The sequence below is a fragment of the Ambystoma mexicanum genome, chromosome 13 (genome assembly GCF_040938575.1).
Source record: "Ambystoma mexicanum isolate Mex_15411 chromosome 13, UKY_AmexF1_1, whole genome shotgun sequence".
In the NCBI taxonomy this organism is placed as follows: domain Eukaryota; kingdom Metazoa; phylum Chordata; class Amphibia; order Caudata; family Ambystomatidae; genus Ambystoma; species Ambystoma mexicanum.
Genome location: NC_090938.1, coordinates 45,154,316 through 45,174,535, shown reverse-complemented (window position 1 = coordinate 45,174,535; position 20,220 = coordinate 45,154,316). Strand labels below are relative to the sequence as shown.

At 48.4% G+C, this 20,220-nt stretch overlaps 1 protein-coding gene across 3 annotated transcripts in view; it reads left to right on the top strand.

The window, feature by feature from the left end:
- KLHDC8A (kelch domain containing 8A) overlaps nt 1-20,220 on the top strand; it is a 110,930-nt gene that overhangs the window by 16,213 nt on the left and 74,497 nt on the right. The window contains exon 1 of one of the 3 annotated variants that reach the window (XM_069633147.1): nt 15,327-15,482. The exons of the other annotated variants lie outside the window; for them this stretch is intronic. The gene's annotated coding sequence lies outside the window, so the exon portion shown is untranslated. Of the gene's footprint in view, nt 1-15,326; nt 15,483-20,220 lie in introns of those variants that run through there. 3 annotated transcript variants of the gene reach the window in all.

Sequence of the window (20,220 nt, the reverse complement as noted above, 5' to 3'; positions counted from 1 at the left end):
GCTCTGTGTCTCATTGGGACCTTTTCCCTGTTGCTGCTTTGGTATACCTCATGAGGTAAGTACTGGGATGAGGAAGAGTGGACATGGCGGTAATGTTCTTATTACTTACCGGTAATCTTCATTACTCCGAGTCCTATTCTTCCTCGTCACAGTACTGACGACCCTGCTCTCCTTCCCTGCAGGGAAGGCCCCATGTTCCAGCTTGGTTATGTAAACTGGGTGACGTGGTTGGAGTGGAGGAATTATAGGGGATAGTAGAAATAAAGGAAGGTACTGTATCGGAGTTAGGGGCCTCATGAGGTACGTACTGTGACGAGGAAGAGTAGGACTTGGAGTAATGAAGATTACTGGTAAGTAATAAGAGCTTTTTACCCATCTATTCACCGTTAGTGAGATGAACATAAGAAGTTCTGATGTGTCTTCGTACTGACCCTCCACACAGGAAGTCTTGCCTTGACACACTTGTCAGGCCCTTTGTACAAAGGTTTTGGAAGTTTCATAGTCACGAGGCGGTCGCTCCCCCCTGTTAATGCCGAAACTTCTGGAATATTGTTCCCATCTCTCTTCTGTGCCAATTCATAGAGAAAGTTCTGCCCTCATCAAGATGGCCAACACCTGATACCGGAAGTCCCGCCTTCACGAAAGTTTCCGACATTGTCAAGATGTCAGAAGCGCCGCACAGGAAGTCCACCCTGCAGGTGTGAAGGTTTCTCAGCTCCCTGACAGGGTGCGAGTGACACTGTTTGCCAGCATCCATTCTCTTGTGAGCATGCACTCGCATGCACTGAGGAGCTCTTTCCCCATGGGCCCTGCAAGGTGCCCTAGGTCTCTTCTTGTTCCAGGGGCCCTTCTGCTCTGGACATACTGCCAGCTGGTTTCTGGGCTGATGTTTCCCTCTGGATCTGCTTTTACCAAAGTCCCCTTCGCTCACCCCTGGGCAGCGTGGCTGAGCGCTTTGGGGAAATTAAGCAGCAAATGAACCCAGTGCAACAGATACATATTAAAATACCCCCACAGCGAAGCGGGGGATATATTAAACTGGACGTCACGCCCTCATCTGACCACTAAAAAGTCAAAGATGACAGGTGGGGGCAACTTGTTTTTCTCAAAGGCAGCCAAATAGTCGTTTTGGGACTAAAGACCGCGTGACTACGTTGCGGAAAGCAGCCCAAAGCTAAAAGGAGAAGACACGTGTTGGGAAATGTCTGAAATGTGTCCGAGTGCCCATCAGCAGGTGGCAGAGAGCTAGACTTCATACAGGCTGGAAGGGCTGGCTGAGAAGCCAGGATCAGACTGGCAGCATACAAACTTAACCTTGCCGCCTGGATGAAATGAGGAGCCCTGAAGAGGGTGAAACCAAAGGCAGTGGCAACACTCTCTGGGGCATTCGGCACAAGGGGACTGTTCTATTTGAGATGCGAACAGGAGACACAGGCTGGCACGTCTGAACTGGCGTTTATTCAGGCGCGAACTGCCGCCGAGGCGGTGGCCCCGCCTCCTTGCACACGTGGGACCGTGCACACTAACAAAGTAATCAGCAGAGTACTGCTCCTCTGAACAACAACATGAAGGTAGGACATTACATCTCCCCATCACTTTTATCAAACCCTGTAATAGTTAATTAAGTTCTTCAATCCATCTTGTGGGTCTTCTGATGATCCACTTGGACGGACTGCGAGTTGGGGGTGGCAGTCTTGAGTGTGTTCTATCACCATCACTGTCATCGGCGTCTCTTTCTTCTTCATGATATTGTGAGTCTATGTCTGAAGAGTCATCTGCCGGTGCCCTCGTGTGGTTGGCACTGGTGTCCTCACTTCGGAAAGTCCTGAAGAAGGATGAGTTTCTGGTGATTGTGCCCTGAGGGCTCGCTGCCGTTATCATGGAGCCCTGAACGTGGGTGACTGTCAGCGGTCCAGGTTTGAAAGGAGGGGTGTCCTTCGTGCTTTGACTCTGCCGCACCAGGACATGATCTCCTATTTGAATTGAGCTTGGTCTTGCTTGTCTCTTAATATCTGCATATTCTTTCATCCTGGCCTTGCTTGATCGATCTTTGGTCCTGGCATCCTCACCGAGAGTGGGGTTTGTCTTGGCTTGTGGGTTGTGTGGCAGTCTTGTTTTTATGACACGCCCGAACATTAGCATTGATGGGCACTCGCCTGTCGAGCTGTGGGGGGTGTTCCGGTATTCCCGTAGCAGAGTGCTGATGGCTTGCATGAACGAGCCATTTGTGATGGAGCATATCTTTAGGGTGCGCTTGAGATTTCCCATGAACCTCTCCACCATTCCATTGGCTTGTGGCCACAGCGGTGTGACCTTGTGATGTTGAAAGCCTAGGTGTTCTGCGAACATTGCGAATCGTGCCTGCTGAAAGGAGGTCCATTGTCCGATTTGACTCTGGGCGGGATGCCATAGTCGGCGAATGTCTTGTCCAATGTGGGGATGACAGCCTGAGGCATTTCGGAAGGTTGGATGGGCTCGGGGAATGTGCAATGTGCCACTGCTTGGCATGCTAGACATTTTCGTAGTAGTTGCTCCACTTGCTCATCCATGGCTGGGAACCATACTTTGGTTCTTAATTGTCGTTTGGTTGACACAATGCCCCTGTGTCTGGAGTGGGCGATGTCCAATACTTGGACTTGCAGAGCGGTAGGAATTACAATCCTGTTTTCCTTCAGTTACAGGCCCTCTGGTGATGTGGAAAGTGTGTTTCGGATGAGCTTGAACATGCGGAAGTTTTGTTCCTCCTCCTGCCCGTATTATGTATTCACCTTGACTCTGTTTGCTTTGCCACTGATTTGACCGCAGGCACGCTTGTACTGCCTGAAGGGGTGGGTCCTTTTGTGTCACCTCCAGTAGCTGAGCTATGGTGATGGACTTGGGCATCGCACTGTTGACCAGGTAATTCAGGTATTGATTTACTTTGTTGGATTGCCGTTCTTCCTGAGCTGGAAGTGGATACCGCGATAGGAAATCCGCTGGATTGTTGTCCTTTCCCGGGTGGTGGATTATTTTAAATGAATACTGTTGTAGTCTCAGGCCCCACCGGGAAATACGGGGTGGCATTTTGGCTGTTAGCTTGCCCTAGATGGTGGTGAGGGCTTGGTGGTCTGTGATTATAGTGAAAGGTTTCCCATACAAGAATAGGTGGTAATGTTCGCATGCCCATACTACTGCCAGGCTCTCCTTTTCAGGTTGTGAGTATGCGCATTCGGTTGCTGACAGACAACGGCTCGCATATGATCCGATTCTATTTAGAGACTCTGGAGATGCTCCATGCTTGGACAGTGCGAGTATTGCTCCTAGCCCCATGGGGCTTGCGTCTACCGTGAGTTCTGTGTCAAGTTCAGGATCGTAGTATGCCATGCATGACGCTGAGGCAATACACCTTTTGATCTCTTGAAATGCTTCTTTGCATGTGTCCGACCATTGGAATTCCTGTTGCTTACCAGTGAGGAGTCGAAGTGGCGTGCTTACCGATGCAAAATCTTGTATATAGCGTGTGTAATAGCTCACCATGCCAAGGAATGAGCGGACTGCAGATGTTGACGTGGGTGTGGGGGTCTCCACTAGTGCTTGGACTTTTTGAAGATCTGGTTTTAGGCCTTCCTTCGAGAAAATATGTCCAAAAAAATGTTGAGTGGACTTACTGATCTCACATTTGTCTGGGTTGAGTGTGAGGTGAGCGTTTTCTAACGCTATGCAGACTCTCCTTAATGTGTCATCATGACTGTCTTGAGTGGTGCCGAAAACCAGAATGTCGTCTGAGTAGTTTAGGCAATTAGGGATGTGTTTTATTACTTGGTGTACCTCTTTCTGAAATATTTCTGCCACTGAGGATACTCCGAAGCTGAGTCTTTTATATCTGAACAGCCCAAGGTGTGTTGAAAAGGTGGTAATATATTTTGAGGCAGGGTGTAATTCCAGGTGGTGATAACCCTTGTTTAAGCATAACTTTGAAAACACTTTGGCTCCATGAAGTAGATGCATCATATCAGTCATTCTTGGGGCAAGATGGCGTTCTTGCTCTATGGCCACATTTGGAGCCCTCATATTGACGCATATGCGAATGCTGTCCTTGCTGTCTTTCTTGGGTACTGGTATAATTGGGGAAACCCAAGGGGTTGGTCCTGACGCAGGTTCTATGATGACCTGCTGCAGTAATGACTGGATTGCGTTTTCAACCTGCTTTTGTATGTTGAGGGGTATGCCTCTGTAATGTTGCGCCGTTCAAGGTATTTGCGGATTGATGTGCAATTTGACTTGTTTGTTCTTGAGTTTGCCTTGTCCTGTGAAGAGTGCAGGGAACATTTTCTGTACCATGTCCTTCGGGCTGGTGGTGTAGGCTGACATTATCTGGTACGTTATTTGAATGTGCCCCATCTGGATTGCTGGCTTGAAGCTTAAAATGCTGCCACCTGGCACTTCTCCTTTTATGACATATATTTTGATCTTCTGACGCTTGTCTTTGTACTGACAATGTGCCATGAACATCCCTTGGCAGTTTAGTGGCTTATTTGAGCCATATGGAAATATCAGTGTGTCCACTTCTTTCAGCGACTTCTTGTAGGTAAGTATGTCTCATCATTTATTACATTTACAGTTGCTCCCGTGTCAATCAGGAACTCTCTGTCTTGTCCATTTCTTTGGAGCAACAGGGTGGGGCTGTATTCGGCCGCTATGCTGTTTCCGATGGCATGTACGTATCCCCTTTTCCGATCTCCACTTGATGATGACTGCGATTCGTTGCTCCTGTGAGGGGAGTCATCTAAATACCTAATCCTTTGTTGGGACTGCCGTCTTTGTGAATCATGTCTGGTTCTGGTGTGGCTAGTGTACTCTCTTCTTTCGTCCCACCTTTTCTCTTCCCTTGGAGGTTCACGTGGTGAGCTCTTAGACTGGTATCTTGGAGCAGCGGGCGAGTGCCTCATGCGAGATCTTGAGTTTTCCGGCCTCAGATTGCGGTCTTGTCTCCATGAGTACCTGCTTTATTCTGTCGATAGGAAGAAGTTGACGTTTCTGCAAACGGACTGAAAAGGGTTTTCTCTGCTGCATTTGTCACAGTTGTGTCCGATGGCTGGACAGGGACCGACATGGGGAAATTTGAAACCACACCTGTAGCATTTCTTTTGTTCCGTGGAGTCCTTTGTTGTTCTGATGAGGCATACTGATGCAAATGGGACTGACTGCGTAATTTTGATGTTGCCTAGAGACTCCCTCTGTAGTGTGAGGGCAGAGTCAGCCCATGCGAGTTGCAATATTTCTTCTAGTGTTCTGCTCTTTTGTAGTAATTTCTTTCTGAAATCATGTGATGCGCAGCCGGCTATGGTTTGAGAATTGAGTGCTTCATCTGTTGAATATCTGTCAAAGTCGCAATATTTCGCTCTTTTCCTTAACCTCATTATGAAGTTGTCCATATTCTCGCCACTTTCTTGCGTGGATGTATGAAAAATGTGCCGTTCATAATCACCATTCCGTAGCGGTGCGAAGTAAGCGTTTAATGAATCAATCATGCCTTGGAAAGTGTCTGTGTTGGATTCAGGCATTTCAAACACAATGTCTCTTACCACTGGGCCTAATGAGTGCAGTAAGATGCCTCTCAGCCGGCGTTCTTCTCTTACACAAGATGCATCTATATAGATGTGTAGTTCCTTGAGCCATCTAGCCCATCTGGGGGCTAAGCTGCTGGTTTCTGCCATGTCAAAAGGCTGCAGGGCTTGCAGCTGTAATGATTCTGAGCCACTATCTTCCTTGGGTGTGGCTTGTCGCGGTGTGGAGCTGGAGGGTGGACTTAGAATTCCACTGTCTATGTTGTCCTCAGACATGTTGAAGATCTGTCTCCCGTGTTAATGTGGCACTAGTAATTGTCTGGATCAGACTTTGTCAGGCACGCTTTGTTTGGCGTGTTATTTAGCAGGAGGATCGTATGGGCATTGATTTGAGGCTTTTAACTTCAGGCGGAGGAACGGAACAAACGCGTATTGATTAACTTCAGTGACCGCGTGTAATATGCGATGCGCGTAGCACGTGTTCCGACTGGTAATGCCCTCGGAGTGAATGCGTCCTTGCTTCAGTTAGCGCGTGTCTCTGGAACTCCTTACTTGAAATGCGCTTGAAGACGCATGGGTTTTGAGCGGCTCCGCTTCTTTAATCTTGACGCTCTTCTGCAAACGCTGGATCAGTGCGGCTGTCTGTCAGTGGACTTCAGCGCCGCTTTATAAAGTCCTCGTCGCCATTGTTATATTTGAGATGTGAACGCGCGGCAACATGCATGCGCAAGCAAATGAAGGCAATAAATCAATAAATCGGGAGACACAGGCTGGCAAGTCTGAACTGGCGTTTATTCAGGCGCGAACTGCCGCTGAGGCGGTGGCCCCGCCTCCTTGCCCACATGGGCCCGTGCCCACTAACAAAGTAATCAAAAGAGGACTGCTCCTCTATGAACAACAATAAAAGAGGTAACAAACAGAGGACTGCTCCTCTAAACAACGACATGAAGGTAGGACATCACAGGGACCTCGACATTTGACCCGGCACGCTTCCAAGGAGAGCCATTCCAATGCCCCAGTTTCAGATATTTGCCCTACTGCTACCTAAACCCCATGTCCCTTTTCCTGCCTGAAAATGTGTCCCTGTAAAGCCCAGTCGCGGGAAATCCGCTCCTCTTGGGGGCATTAAAGTACTTGCACCTGTGACTCGCGCAGTGGGGAAGGCCACCAACTGTGACGTGCGTGTCATTTTTTAGAGATGCTCTCGGGCGGAGCACTTGTGAACAGGCCTTTCCCATGAGGCCACAGCAGATATTAATTAGCACATGGAAATTGTATTGACGACCTCTCAGCCAATCGGAACGTGTAGAATGCAGTCAGCAACTACTGGTATTGACCGCATGCCCGACCTTATGACTCCAGAAGCAGCCAGGGATTCAAAAGGGAGCAAGTCTGTGCATTCACCCGAAGTGCAATGTCCAAGAAAGGTTCCTTTCAACCTGGCCATCCACCCTAACCTAAGACGCCGGCGTTTTTACAGAAAATCCCTTCGCTTTCACATTGCTTCTAATGCAAGCTCCTTCTGAGGCGAGCAAAGTCCAACCCAGTTTGCTGTTAAAATGCTTAGCTCCTAAAGACAACCTAGGTATTTAAATATTACAAAATAACCCATTTTATTTCATAACATGTTTGGTGTGCTGTACTCACTGTGTAAAGCGCACCTGTTTTACGTCACCACACAACTCCCAACCTTCTAATGCTATCACCACCATGTGCTTAAAGCCTCAGAGGTCCCCGGAGGAGTCCTGCTCGCCTGGGATAATGACCCTTCACCAAGAACTTGGTGGTGCGTCATTATCCGGCGGCCTCTCCCTCGACCTATGAAGTTATATTCAGCGCGGCGATGCCCAAGGGCTGCTGTGCGCTTTATAAATACCAATAAATACATATTAAGCCCTTCCCAGAAAGTTCACAAACTTTTAAATGTCGCATTCTTGCAAACATAGAGAGTCCTTGGAAGTATCGAGTCATTGTATCCTGTTTATCTCAAGTAATCTTCCGGGGGTGTGGGAGGGCTGCATTCCTGCTTTCTTCCGTCAGCCCATGGTCCAAGTCATATATCCCCACCTGGGCTGCGTAGCCTGAAATTGTGTTGAGTGTTGTTCTAAGGCCCATATAGACATGAACAGCAGGAAGTGCTTTAAGTGGACCTGGGCCAGACGGGGCTGGGTCCCGGCAGTATACAAAAAGTGTGGCTGAGCCCGGGGCCCCCTGGTCCCACCACACCAGAGCGGGACACATTATCCTGCCACGATCTCTACTGCGACAGGAGATGCTCCCGCCATTTTCGAGTCAGGCAAGCTTACAGAAGTGCAAGCCTGTCACTTCTTCTTGTGACCCCTCGCAGGAGGGATCACAAGAGGAAGTTACTGTACCTTTGTTTCTTCACCCCCTCCCCAGGTCACTGAGGCGTCTTTGACCCTCTGCGAACCTGGGGACTCTGCGCTAATTTCTATGTTAATAAAAGATGGCTTGAAAAGTACACAATTCAAGCCATCTTTTATAAAGCTTTGCCAATGGACAAAGACGCCTTGGACTTTGTTGTCAAAGCTTTATAAAAGATGGATTGAATTGTGCTCTTTCAAGCCATCTTTTATAAACATAGAAATGTCTAAAAAAGATGGTGACTTTAAAAGTACACAAACCATAAGGTATGCACACACATATATAAATGATATATATTTATGCGCGTACCTTTATTATGGTTTGTGTACTTTTCAAGCCATCTTTTATAAAAATGTCTGTTTATGAAAGATGGCTTGTATAGCACACAAACCATAGTAAGGTGCGCATACAAATATATAAATGTAAGCATCTAAAATAATTTAGCATTTATATAGCTCTAAGAACCCCCAGGTATCTGAGCGCTACTTATTATTACCCTCGGAAGAATGAAAGGCTGTGTTTGGCCCTGGCGGGATTCAAACCTGCATCAGCAGGCTCTGTACGGATGTCGCAGCGAGCGCTCTACTCGCTGTGCTATCGGACAGGCTAAATAATATATTTCTGTGCGTACCTCACTATCGTCTGTGTCCTCTGAAAGCCATCTTAGTACACAAACCATAGTAAGGTACGCATACAGACATATAAATGCTTGCCTGCATTTATATATTTGTTTGCATTCCTTACCATGGTTTATGTACTTTTTTAGGCCACGCCCAACCCGCAAACCACACCCCAAATGAGGGCCCCCATCGATTTCTTACCCCACTTAAAGCCCTGACAGCTTGAAATGAAAAATGTAATTAAATGATACAGGTTCCCGCGATCAGATGTCCCTCAATCCCCGCTCCGCACCCACAGGTGTTCAGTCACAGTTCTAAAGAGATGTGCACGCGACCCTAGCGCTGCCTCTCCGGCACGAGCACCCTGTCATCCCAGCTCTCCTGTGCATCGTAAAGAGATGCTCTTCCCTTCATGGCAACACGTGGGCCTTTGTCTTCCCTAAACTAGGCCATGAATCGCCGGCCTCTGAAGAGCCGCGCTCCTGAGTGCGCCTTGCTCCCGGCGCCTTGCTCCCCTTCATCTCTCTAATTGGAGCCTGCGGCAAGGCTGGCTATTAATACCAGATAGAGGCCCGATCAGTCTCTCTCCGTCACAAGCATGGAATGATTCCAGTCCCCCATGTCCTCGGCTGCCCCTGTGCGCATTTCCTTGGGGGGCACTTCTGTTGGCTACCACGAGGCCTGGCGCATGAGCCGGAGATGGACCGGCCATGGGGTCATCGCCATCATCATCTATCGTTAAAAAAACAAGCCCTGAGGAGCCCACAGGATAGAAATGCTGGAAGTACATCAATAATGTTCATTACAACATTAACAGGGAGCAGCCAAGCGGGGAAAAGAGGGGCAGGATGGGCAGGGCGTCGAGTAATCGATATTCACTCCGCCTCTCCTCCCTGCAAGTCTATTCAACTGTCCAGTGGAGCAGCGCCATGGAGCTGACCGGCCTATGTTGGCTCGACCTGGCTGACCTCCAGAGCCCTGCCGACCGAACAGGGCGCAGACTTTAAGCAGCGCCTGGGCTTCCCTGTTAACAAAGGCCCTGCAATTACCAACATACAGCATCTCACCGTTAGCACCTGCATTCCTGTGCACACATTATTTAGCACCTGCATTCCTGTTCATACATCATTTAGTACCTGCATTCCTGTGCACACACTATTTAGCACCTGCATTCCTGTTCATACATCATTTAGTACCTGCATTCCTGTGCACACACTATTTAGCACCTGCATTCCTGTGCACACACTATTTAGCACCTGCATTCCTGTGCACACTATTTAGCACCTGCATTCCTGTGCACACATTATTTAGCACCTGCATTCCTGTTCATACATCATTTAGTACCTGCATTCCTGTGCACACATTATTTAGCACCTGCATTCCTGTACACACATTATTTAGCACCTGCGTTCCTGTCCATACATCATTTAGCACCTGCGTTCCTGTGCACACATTATTTAGCACCTGCGTTCCTGTACACACATTATTTAGCACCTGCGTTCCTGTGCATACATTATTTAGCACCTGCGTTCCTGTGCATACATTATTTAGCACCTGCATTCCTGGGCATACATTATTTAGCAACTGCATTCCTGTGCACACATTTAGCACCTGCATTCCTGTACACACATTATTTAGCACCTGCGTTCCTGTGCACACATTATTTAGCACCTGCTTTCCTGTACACACAATATTTAGCACCTGCGTTCCTGTGCATACATTTAGCACCTGCATTCCTGTGCACACATTATTTAGCACCTGCATTCCTGTGCATACATTATTTAGCACCTGCATTCCTGTACACACATTATTTAGCACCTGCATTCCTGTACACACATTATTTAGCACCTGCGTTCCTGTGCGTACATTATTTAGCACCTGCATTCCTGTGTATACATCATTTAGCACCTGCGTTCCTGTACACACATTATTTAGCACCTGCATTCCTGTGCACACATTATTTAGCACCTGCATTCCTGTACACACATTATTTAGCACCTGCGTTCCTGTGTATACATCATTTAGCAACTGCATTCCTGTACACACATTATTTAGCACCTGCATTCCTGTGCACACATTATTTAGCACCTGCATTCCTGGGTATACATCATTTAGCACCTGCATTCCTGTGCACACATTATTTAGCACCTGCATTCCTGTGTATACATCATTTAGCACCTGCATTCCTGTTCATACGTTATTTAGCACCTGCATTCCTGTGCATACATCATTTAGCACCTGCATTCCTATGCATACATTTCAGGCAACTGAAATCGTGATGTGGGCTTTGCACTTGCATGCCAAGGGAGTGATTGGAAGGGTAAGGAGGGCAGGAGACTGCTCATTCTCACAGCAGTCCTAAGTGGGTGCTTTCAGACTTAAGGGAGAGCGTTAACTGCTGGTAACATTGAAGCTTCACCAGAATAGTCTCATTAGAATGCGTAAGGACGTTACAGAGGGGGCAGAGTGTTAGTCCAGCCCACAGTTAGCCCCCCCTGAAATGTAGGTTTGTTTGCACGTGCCTGCAACTGTCCCATAATCTACACATCCAAGTACACCCATGTCGCTGCAGCCTATCACTGTGAGCTCTCGAGGCGTGTGCTCCATAGCACGCATCTGGGACTGCACTTGAGAGAACGCCACCTTCCAGTGGCAGATCGCGAACTCTTGGCACGGTGAGGCGAGGACCCTCTGCGGACAGTAGGCTGGCATGGACTAATGAACGTGGCCCTTCACCTTGCAAAGCTCTGGGGGCCACAAGGCCGACGTCTACCACTGCTGGTTGTGCAGTGTGGGAGTAATTTCAAGTGCATTCTCAAAGCGGCAGTGCTTGTTAGACACACAGGTAGGTTTGCCTAAAGCCCATCCCCTAGTTGCAAAGCACACTAGCTGAAATGCACCAGTGCAAAGCGCACTGGCTGAAATGCACCAGTACAAATCGCACTGGCTGAAATGCCCCAGTGCAAAGCGCTCTAGCTGAAATGCCCCAGTGCAAAGCGCTCTGGCTGAAATGCCCCAGTGCAATGCGCTCTAGCTGAAATGCACCAGTGCCCCAGTGGAAAGCACTCTAGCTGAAATGCACCAGTGGAAAGCGCTCTAGCTGAAATGCACCAGTGCAAAGTACCCTAACTGAGATGCACCAGTGCAAAGCTCACTAGCTGAAATGCACCAGTGCAAAGCACTCTGGCTGAAATGCACCACTGTAAAGCATTGTACCTGAAATACACCAGTGCAAAGCGCCCTAGCTGAAATGCACCAGTGCAAAGGGCTCTAGCTGAAATGCACCAGTGCAAAGCGCCCTGCTGAAATGCACCAATGCAAAGCACTCTGGCTGAAATGCACCACTGTAAAGCGTTGTAGCTGAAATACACCAGCTCAAAGCGCCGTAGCTGAAATGCACCAGTGCCAAGCACCCTAGCTGAAATGCACGAGTGCAAAGGGCAGATCCATTTTTTTTCAAGTTAGGAGACGACAGGAGTGAGCGCGACCCAAGGATATCCCAAAATTTGAAAAAAGTCTGATTCCTGCAGTGAATGGCAGGGGAGTGGATGCTGTTCAAACAGAGGGGTCTAATTGAATTAACGTGTGTGTGTTTGGTGGGAAGGGACTGGTGACAAAAGGCCCTCCTTGACTGCTGCAGAGGAAACTCATTGGAGCTGATAAATGCTGTGACGAATGGCTACCTATTAAGTAATGGGTGTTAGTGATACTAGTCCAGTGAATTGTGGCAAAGTCAGCCACGGCTGTCTGATAAGCAACCGTACCACCCTGCCCACCCTCACTGCTCTGGCGTAGCCTGGTGCCAAGCAATGCCCACTCGGTCACCCCTCACACCGCCAACAGTGGTGACCTTTCCCCACACAGCTCAACGCCATCTCTATTGCCAAGACATGGCCCTCCCCACCCCCTCACATACTTGCCGCCCTCATCCACTGCCCCCCTCCCGTGGTTACAGAATGCACAATGCCAACCGCTGTCCACACCTCCAGCTGGGCCTGCACCGTGCTGACCCGTGTGCCGATGACCTCCGTGGAGCTCCTGACTTGCCACGATGGCACGAACAGACTGCCACCTTCCATCTCTTCTATCCACCAGACCGGGACCTTTTCTGATTTGGAAAAACATACTACATTTTATTGGAAAACACATGGTCGCTTTCTTAGGGTGGGGAATCTACTTGCTGCACCGGGGGTAAGCTCCCCCCATGCCCCCGCCACTGGTATACCCAAGGGCCGGCTGACACTAAGGAAACCTCTGGCGCAAAATACAGAACCACGAGAACCGGCATTATGCAATACTCACTCAACACCGGATCACTTGAGCCAACGCTGCCCATTACTCCACAGCTGTGGCCGCAGCCAGCAATACGCGTAAGCTCTCACTGCTCCAACACGTTAGCCACCCCGACAATCCGCACCTTCACAAGAAGGTGTCATTCAATTAACAACTTCTTCATCACCAAGATAGATAAAAACATAACCATGCATCAAAATCACTGGCCCTACCTGCTCACGAACCCACCTCGTGCAGCACGTGCTTCACACCTCTCACAAATGAGGACCTCGCTCATGCTGGTGTGTCACCTCCTATAAGGACGACGCCATCCCGCTGCTTCCAGGAAACCGTCTCTGGCTCTGCCTTTACCCCTTCCTCCAGAAATTCAGTGCTTTGCTCAATCAGGGCACCTTCCCAAGCACCTTAAAAACAGGATTAATCTGCCCACTCCTCAAAACTCTCTCTCGAGACCTAGAGGAACTATTGGACGATCACTAGCCTTCTGCTTGTTGATAAAATGAAAAGGTAGTCACCAACTGACTCCACAAGTGGATTAACAAACATGGCCTGCTCTGTGATGACCAATCAGGATTTAGACCCAGCGGCAGCACGGAGACTGCCACAGCCCCGGCCCTCGATGATGCCCTCCAAATCATGGATAGAGGTGACTCCTGCCTCTTGGTCCTCCTTTCCCTCTCTGCTGTGCCAACTACTTCACACTTACAAGCCCAAGAAGCCCAGATGGATACCTTCAGAGCCAAATGTCACCTGGTCACATTCAGACTCCTGCAGGGTTCAATCCTCTTCCCCGGTGATCTTCAATCTCTATATGCACCCACTCGGTTTGATTCTTGGACACCCTAACGCCTCCCCTTATTATTTCATCCTTTATACCTGAAAGTGAAGTTTTCCCCAAACGGTTCTTGCCACAGGAAACGCCTCGCCTCTATCCAAGCTTGGAGGACGTTCACTGACCTGAAGCTGAATTCCACCAAAACGGAAGCCAACCTATCCGACTAAACAGGAGACTATCCAAGAGTGGCCGAATGACCGCACCTTGATGGATTCCCACCCAGTTGGCCCCATGTGGTAGATCATTCTGGTTCACTGTCGAAGGCAATCTCTCCTTCTGGAAACATATCAACCAAAAAGCCCAAACCGCCGCTTGCTGTCAACTAGAACTCCTCCGGAAGATAAAACCCTTCCTCCCACCAGAGGATTTCCGAACCACGGTTCGGTCCTTGGCAATCTCGCACCTCGTGGAGGGAACACACTTCTCACTGACGTCAGGACCCCACACTCCCCCCGCCAAACCCACTTTGGGCCATTCAACCAGCAGCTACGTGCCTCATAACATGAACTAAGAAATGGAACCACATCGCCATCCTAAAATAATCAGTTCCCCATCGCAGGCAGGATACTCTTTAACGCGGCTCGCGTCACATGTAAAGGCGACTACTTCCTGAACACCAGCCCGCCTAGCCAGGAAACCTGCATGCTCAGGTGGAACACAACCACTGCAAGTCCTGAGGCTAATGGCCGCTCTCGTTCGATGCCCTAGCCTGCTGGAGCACTATCCTGCTTGCACTCAAGGCGCGCTCCACGGGCAGTTTAGGCAGTTCAGGAAGGCGATGAAGACCCCGCTCTTCAGGGAGAACAACGCAAGGGTCTTCTACTCCTAGGAATATACCACCCCTTGAGTATGGGATACCCAAGCTATTATAAGCCATAGCTTCTGCGACGACCCACCTCTGTTAAACCCAAATCACTTGTACAGAGCCCGGTTTCTTCCTAGCTAGCTTGGCACTATATAAACCCATGTACAAATAAATATATGTGTTTAATGGTACATTCTGCTGGACCGGTACTGGAGTCTAATCGGGTTTGACTGCTGCCTAGAGAGTTGGACGTTGGAGGGCCCCTAGGCCTGGTCCATGTGGCGGGAAGCTGTGGGCGTTCACTAAGACTCGACCCTCCTAGGAGGGAGAGCTACAGCCTAGCGAAGCGTGTCATGTGGGACAGATCACAGGGCCATGTGCTGCTCACATGGTACAGGGACACCCCATATTATTCTAATCCCACGTGACCCTGTATACTCTGTTGCCAACACATAGCCTCACAATTCCATCCATGTAGCTCACTGCTCTTCGGTTGCATGGCTCTAATTCCTGTTAACACTCTCGCTCTCCCCGTTGCACAGCGTGTGATAAGGACAAAGGCGTTGCTCTCTCTCTGTTTGCCGGCAATTTTAATGAAAGGAGGCCTCGGACATTGCTTGCAAAGCTCTCCCGTAAGGTGCCTGCCTGTATAAGAGGCGCACGCCCCCATGCCAAGCAGCCCTCCTTCTTCCAAGGGGACCGAAAGTCTCGTCCTTCAGAAGTTTCCTGGCCCTCCCCCATCGCCCTGAATCGCGCAGCTGCACGCAGAGGTGAGCCAGCTTGTGGTGCTGATGAGACTGTAGGTGGACGTTGCTAAGTTACCGCGAATGGAGCACGGGTGCTGCTTGCCTGGCTCAGACATCTGAGAGGCGGCTTGAGGCAAACAACCTCTTCCCTCTCCCCCCGCGCCTTTTTCCTTTCAGGAGCAGACCCAATTGTTTCAGAGGAATACCTCTGGAAATTGGGCAGAGGGGGACCGCCAGGCCCATTTTATGCAGGTAAGGAAGCTCAGTAAGCTTGGCTCCTGCTGCAGAGGTCTGTGTGCAGTCCTGACCAGCTGACTCGGCTTTTCATCCCTGAGAGTCAGTAAACGGGGATCCTCGTTATATTGGCCCATAACCGTATCTGCTGTGTAGAGCCTATAGGACGTTCAGTTTGCCATGCCTGCTACATGAACGATTATTGTCGAGAACAATATTAGAAACATGCGTATTGTCTAATGTGAGCATTTCCTGCCTGAGGCTGCGACACCTAGCCTCCAGAATGCAGCTGCTATGAAATTGGGCTACGTTAGGGTTTCTGAGAAAGGCAGGCTTTTGTGTTGTGTTGTGTGAGGAGCGGCTGCGTCGGCCACACTTTGCAGCACCTGTCCGATTCTTGCTGGAATTGCTTGCTTATGTTCCCTGGAATGTTGTTGGCTGCCGACTGGATGCAGTCAGGCCCTAGTGTGCGCATTATGTCACTGTATTTGTTCGACATTGTCACCTGACGGCTTTGATATATATTTAACATGCATTCGTCTTGGTGCTTTCCCTGGTTCTGTTTGCTCTGCAACATATTTCCAACCTGTTCATGTTTTGTTCCCGAACAGCTAGAGTCACACATGTATTTTCATGTGGTTAGTTGTGAGAATGAGAGCGTTGTGCTTTTGGGGGGCAGGAAGGGAGGGTGTTGTGATGCTAAAAGTGGGTTTGTGAAGAGGTTTGTGTCGGTAATGACAGACGGGCCCATTAGACAGTCATTGTGCCAGGATCCTTGCCACTAGCCTACTAATATTGTGCCAGGGACATGTACTCTGCTAGAGTTATTGCGCCAGCAATCATGCTTCTGACAGAGCGTTATTGTGCTAGCAATCTGGCCTCCACATGAGAGTTATTGTGCAATCAATCAAACCTCGCCAGAGAGTTACTGAACCAGAAATCGGGACTCTGCCAGAGTTACTGTGATAGAAATTAGGCCTCTGCCAGTGGGTGATGGTGCCAGCAATATGGCCTCTGCCAGAGAGTTACTGTGCTAGGAATCTGGCCTCTGCCAGAGTTATTGTGTCCACGATCTAGCATCTACCAGAGAGTTATTGTGCTAGCAATCTGGCCTCTGCCAGAGTTATTGTGTCCACGATCTGGCATCTACCAGAGAGTTATTGTGCTAGCAATCTGGCCTCTGCCAGAGTTATTGTGTCAGCAATTTGGCCTCTATCAGAGAGTTATTGTACGATCAAACAGATCTCTTGCAAAATGTTACTGAACCAGAAATCAGGACTCTGTCAGAGTTAGTATGATAGAAATTAGGCCTCTGCCAGAAGGTGATATTGCCAGCAATCTGACCTCTGCCAAAGAGTTATTGGGCTAGCAATCTGGCCTCTGCCAGAGTTACTATGTCAGCAATCAGGCCTTTCACAGATGGTTATTGTGCTAGCAATCTGGCCTCTGCCAGAGTTATTGTGTCTACGATCTGGCATCTACCAGAGAGTTATTGTGTCAGCAATCTGGCCTCTATCAGAGAGTTATTGTACGATCAAACAAATCTCTTGCAAAAAGTTACTGGGCCAGAAATCAGGACTCTGTCAGAGTTACTGTGATAGAAATTAGGCCTCTGCCAGAAGGTGATGGTGCCAGCAATCTTACCTCTGCCAGAGAGTTATTGTGCTAGCAATCTGGCCTCTGCCAGATTTATTGTGTCCACCATCTGGCATCTACCAGAGAGATATTGTGCTAGCATACTGGCCTCTGCCAGAGTTATTGTGTCAGCAATCTGGCCTCTATCAGAGAGTTATTGTACGATCAAACAGATCTCTTGCAAAAAGTTACTGGGCCAGAAATCAGGACTCTGTCAGAGTTACTGTGATAGAAATTAGGCCGCTGCCAAGAGTTATTATGTCAGCAATCAGGCTGAACTGGATAGTCCAGCCCCTTTGATGAGTAGCAATTGCCCTGAGATGGATGGGGATGCAGACTTTACTCATACATCAATAATGGAGCCGACTCAGGAAGTTGACAAAAGGAAGACTGTTTTAATGTCAATTATCTAAAACAGGGAGCATAACGAACATCAACACAATTGCTCGATCTTCAAACTCAAGGTACTTTAAGAAAAAAACAGCACTTTTATAAGCAATATGTGTCACCAATGACGTCTAAACCACATGTGTACTAACATCATCCTACATGGCAAACTACAAAAACCTACGTGCATGGGTGATTGGCTCTGAGTGAACATCTAAGTATACGATCCATACTAGTCTAAAAAAGTGTAACTATGTGATTGGTTACTCAACATCAGGTGGGGCAACTAAGCCCTCCCTTAAAAATGACCACTATGAACGTCTCTAAATACACAACGTCCCATTGGTTTACACACTATAGCACCCCTAAATATGCAGGTCCTCTGCAATTGGTTGGCACTCTAACCTCCGTCAGTACCTTTCCACCTAAATTAGCAGCCTGCAGGCCGGCCATGCAGGTGCTGGTGAGGTTGCCTTAACCTTAGCTTCCCACCAATTAGCTTTTCAATCCATCATCACCTCAGTGGTCCACTGTCAATTAGGCCTTTGAACTTCGTCCTTGAGAGTGTTCTTAGCTCTGAGAAAATGAGGGAGTGAGAAGCACAATCTGCCTCCGTGCGTAGGTGTTATGATCTCGTTCATCCAACTTCATGCTTCCATGTGACTGGAGACCATGGAGTTGAGCCTTTTCATGCATTTAATATTATTTTCTAATAGACCTCTAACGTCTTCCTTGTTATATTCATGTCTTCTGAACAGGAGTTTTGTTGTTTCACATGATTTTGTATCCAAAGTCAGTTCACTACAGTTTTGATAAGTCCTTGGCTTCTTGGCTCGCCCAGCCTCGCCTTTTGCTGAAACTCTGCTTGTAATTCAATTTGCTTTTTACTGCAAAACACTGAATTGAGACCCTTTGCTTCTGTCCAACCTGCTATAACACGTTTAGTGGAAACATCCATAATTCTCTCATTCCTATGTATGTATACGTTGGCACTTGCCGCAGTCTATTTACTATAAGCTTAGAGCTAGCTTCACGATTACTTTGCTGCTTGCGATTTTTCTGCATCTGTACACGTGTGATATCTTCATCTGTTTCTGTGGCATAAGCTTCTTCACCTTGAGCCCAAGATGTCACTTATCCTTGGTACTTTCTTTATGCCTTATAGAATATCTGCATTCTCTGGTCACTGCATCTCTTTTATGTACGTCATCTTCAGCTCCATGTAACATATACTGGCAATGGTTGCTGACACTACCATTCGTCCTTGCCGTTTATTGGTTCTGCTTCTTCAGGGATTTCATTCAGATGGCCATCATGTTTCTGTGTATGCAGATAAGGTTTTCTCAATGGGTACCTCGGCTCCCAGATTCTCTTAGGTACTGATCCTTTTAATGGTACTGGACTGAGTCCATACTCTGCTCTTTGTCGATTCAGCTGTTCTGTATACGTCGCATACTCTGGTTTCCAGCATACAGGTAAAAGGGGCAGGTCGATTGAGGTGGGAGTACTTGGCTCCTCCTCTACAAGGCCTTTCACAGATGGTTATTGTACTAGCAATCTGGCCTCTGCCACAGTTATTGTGTTCACCATCTGGGATTTACCAGAGAGTTATTTTGTCAGCAATCTGGCCTCGACAGAGAGTTATTGTACAATCAAACAGATTTCTTGCAAAAAGTTACTGGGCGAGACATCAGGACCCTGTCGGAGTTACTGTGATAGCAATTAGGCCTCTGGCCCTTTGCCAGAAAGCTATTGTACTAGCAATATGGGTTTTGCCAGAGAGGTATAATCGAGTCTCTGCCAGAAAGTTATTGTGCTAGCAATCTGTTATTTGGCAGAATTATTGTGCTGGCAATCTTGCCTCTGCCAGAGGGTTACTGTGCCAGGATCCCTGGCCAGTCGGGAGGTAACTTAGTGTGTGAGTGAGCTCCATCACCTATCGTGTAATTACTCCTCATCATAGTCCATGCTCCATTTGAACTGTTGTGCCAGTGACCACACTTCTAGGAAGCACTTGTCTGACCCCCAAAAGCTTGCCATCGTGCCAGAAAGCTCCAGGCTGTTTAGCTTCTGGACACCTGGCCCATCAGACATTGTTTGTGCCAGTACACCTGGTCAATCAGACCGGGCTTGTGCCAGTACTCCTGCCCCATTAGACACAGTTTGTGCCAGTACACCTGGCCCATCAGACAGGGTCTGTGCCAGTACTCCTTCCCCATTAGACATGGTTTGTGCCAGTACACCTGGCCCATCAGACATGGTTTGTGCCAGTACTCCTGCCCCATTGGACATAGTTTGTCCCATTACACTTGGCCCATCAGACAGGTTTTGTGCCAGTACTTCTGCCCCATTAGATATAGTTTATGCCAGTACACAAGGCCCATCATATGGCATTTGTGCCAGTACTCCTGCCCCATTAGAAAGAGTTTGTGCCAGTAAACCGGCCCATCAGACAGGGTTTGTGCCAGTACTCCTGCCCTATTAGACAAGGTTTGTGCCAGTACACCTGGTCCTTCAGACAGAGTTTGTGTCAGTACTCCTGCCCCATTAGACAGAGTTTGTGCCAGCACACCTGGCCCATCAGGCAGGGGTTGTGCCAGTACTCCTGGCCCATTAGACAGAGTTTGTCTGATTGGACCAGAACATTGGCACAGTGATGGAATACACAATTTGTATCACAATTGGACTATTTTTGTGTCCGAGAAGAAGCCCTATATATAGAGAGACTTATTTT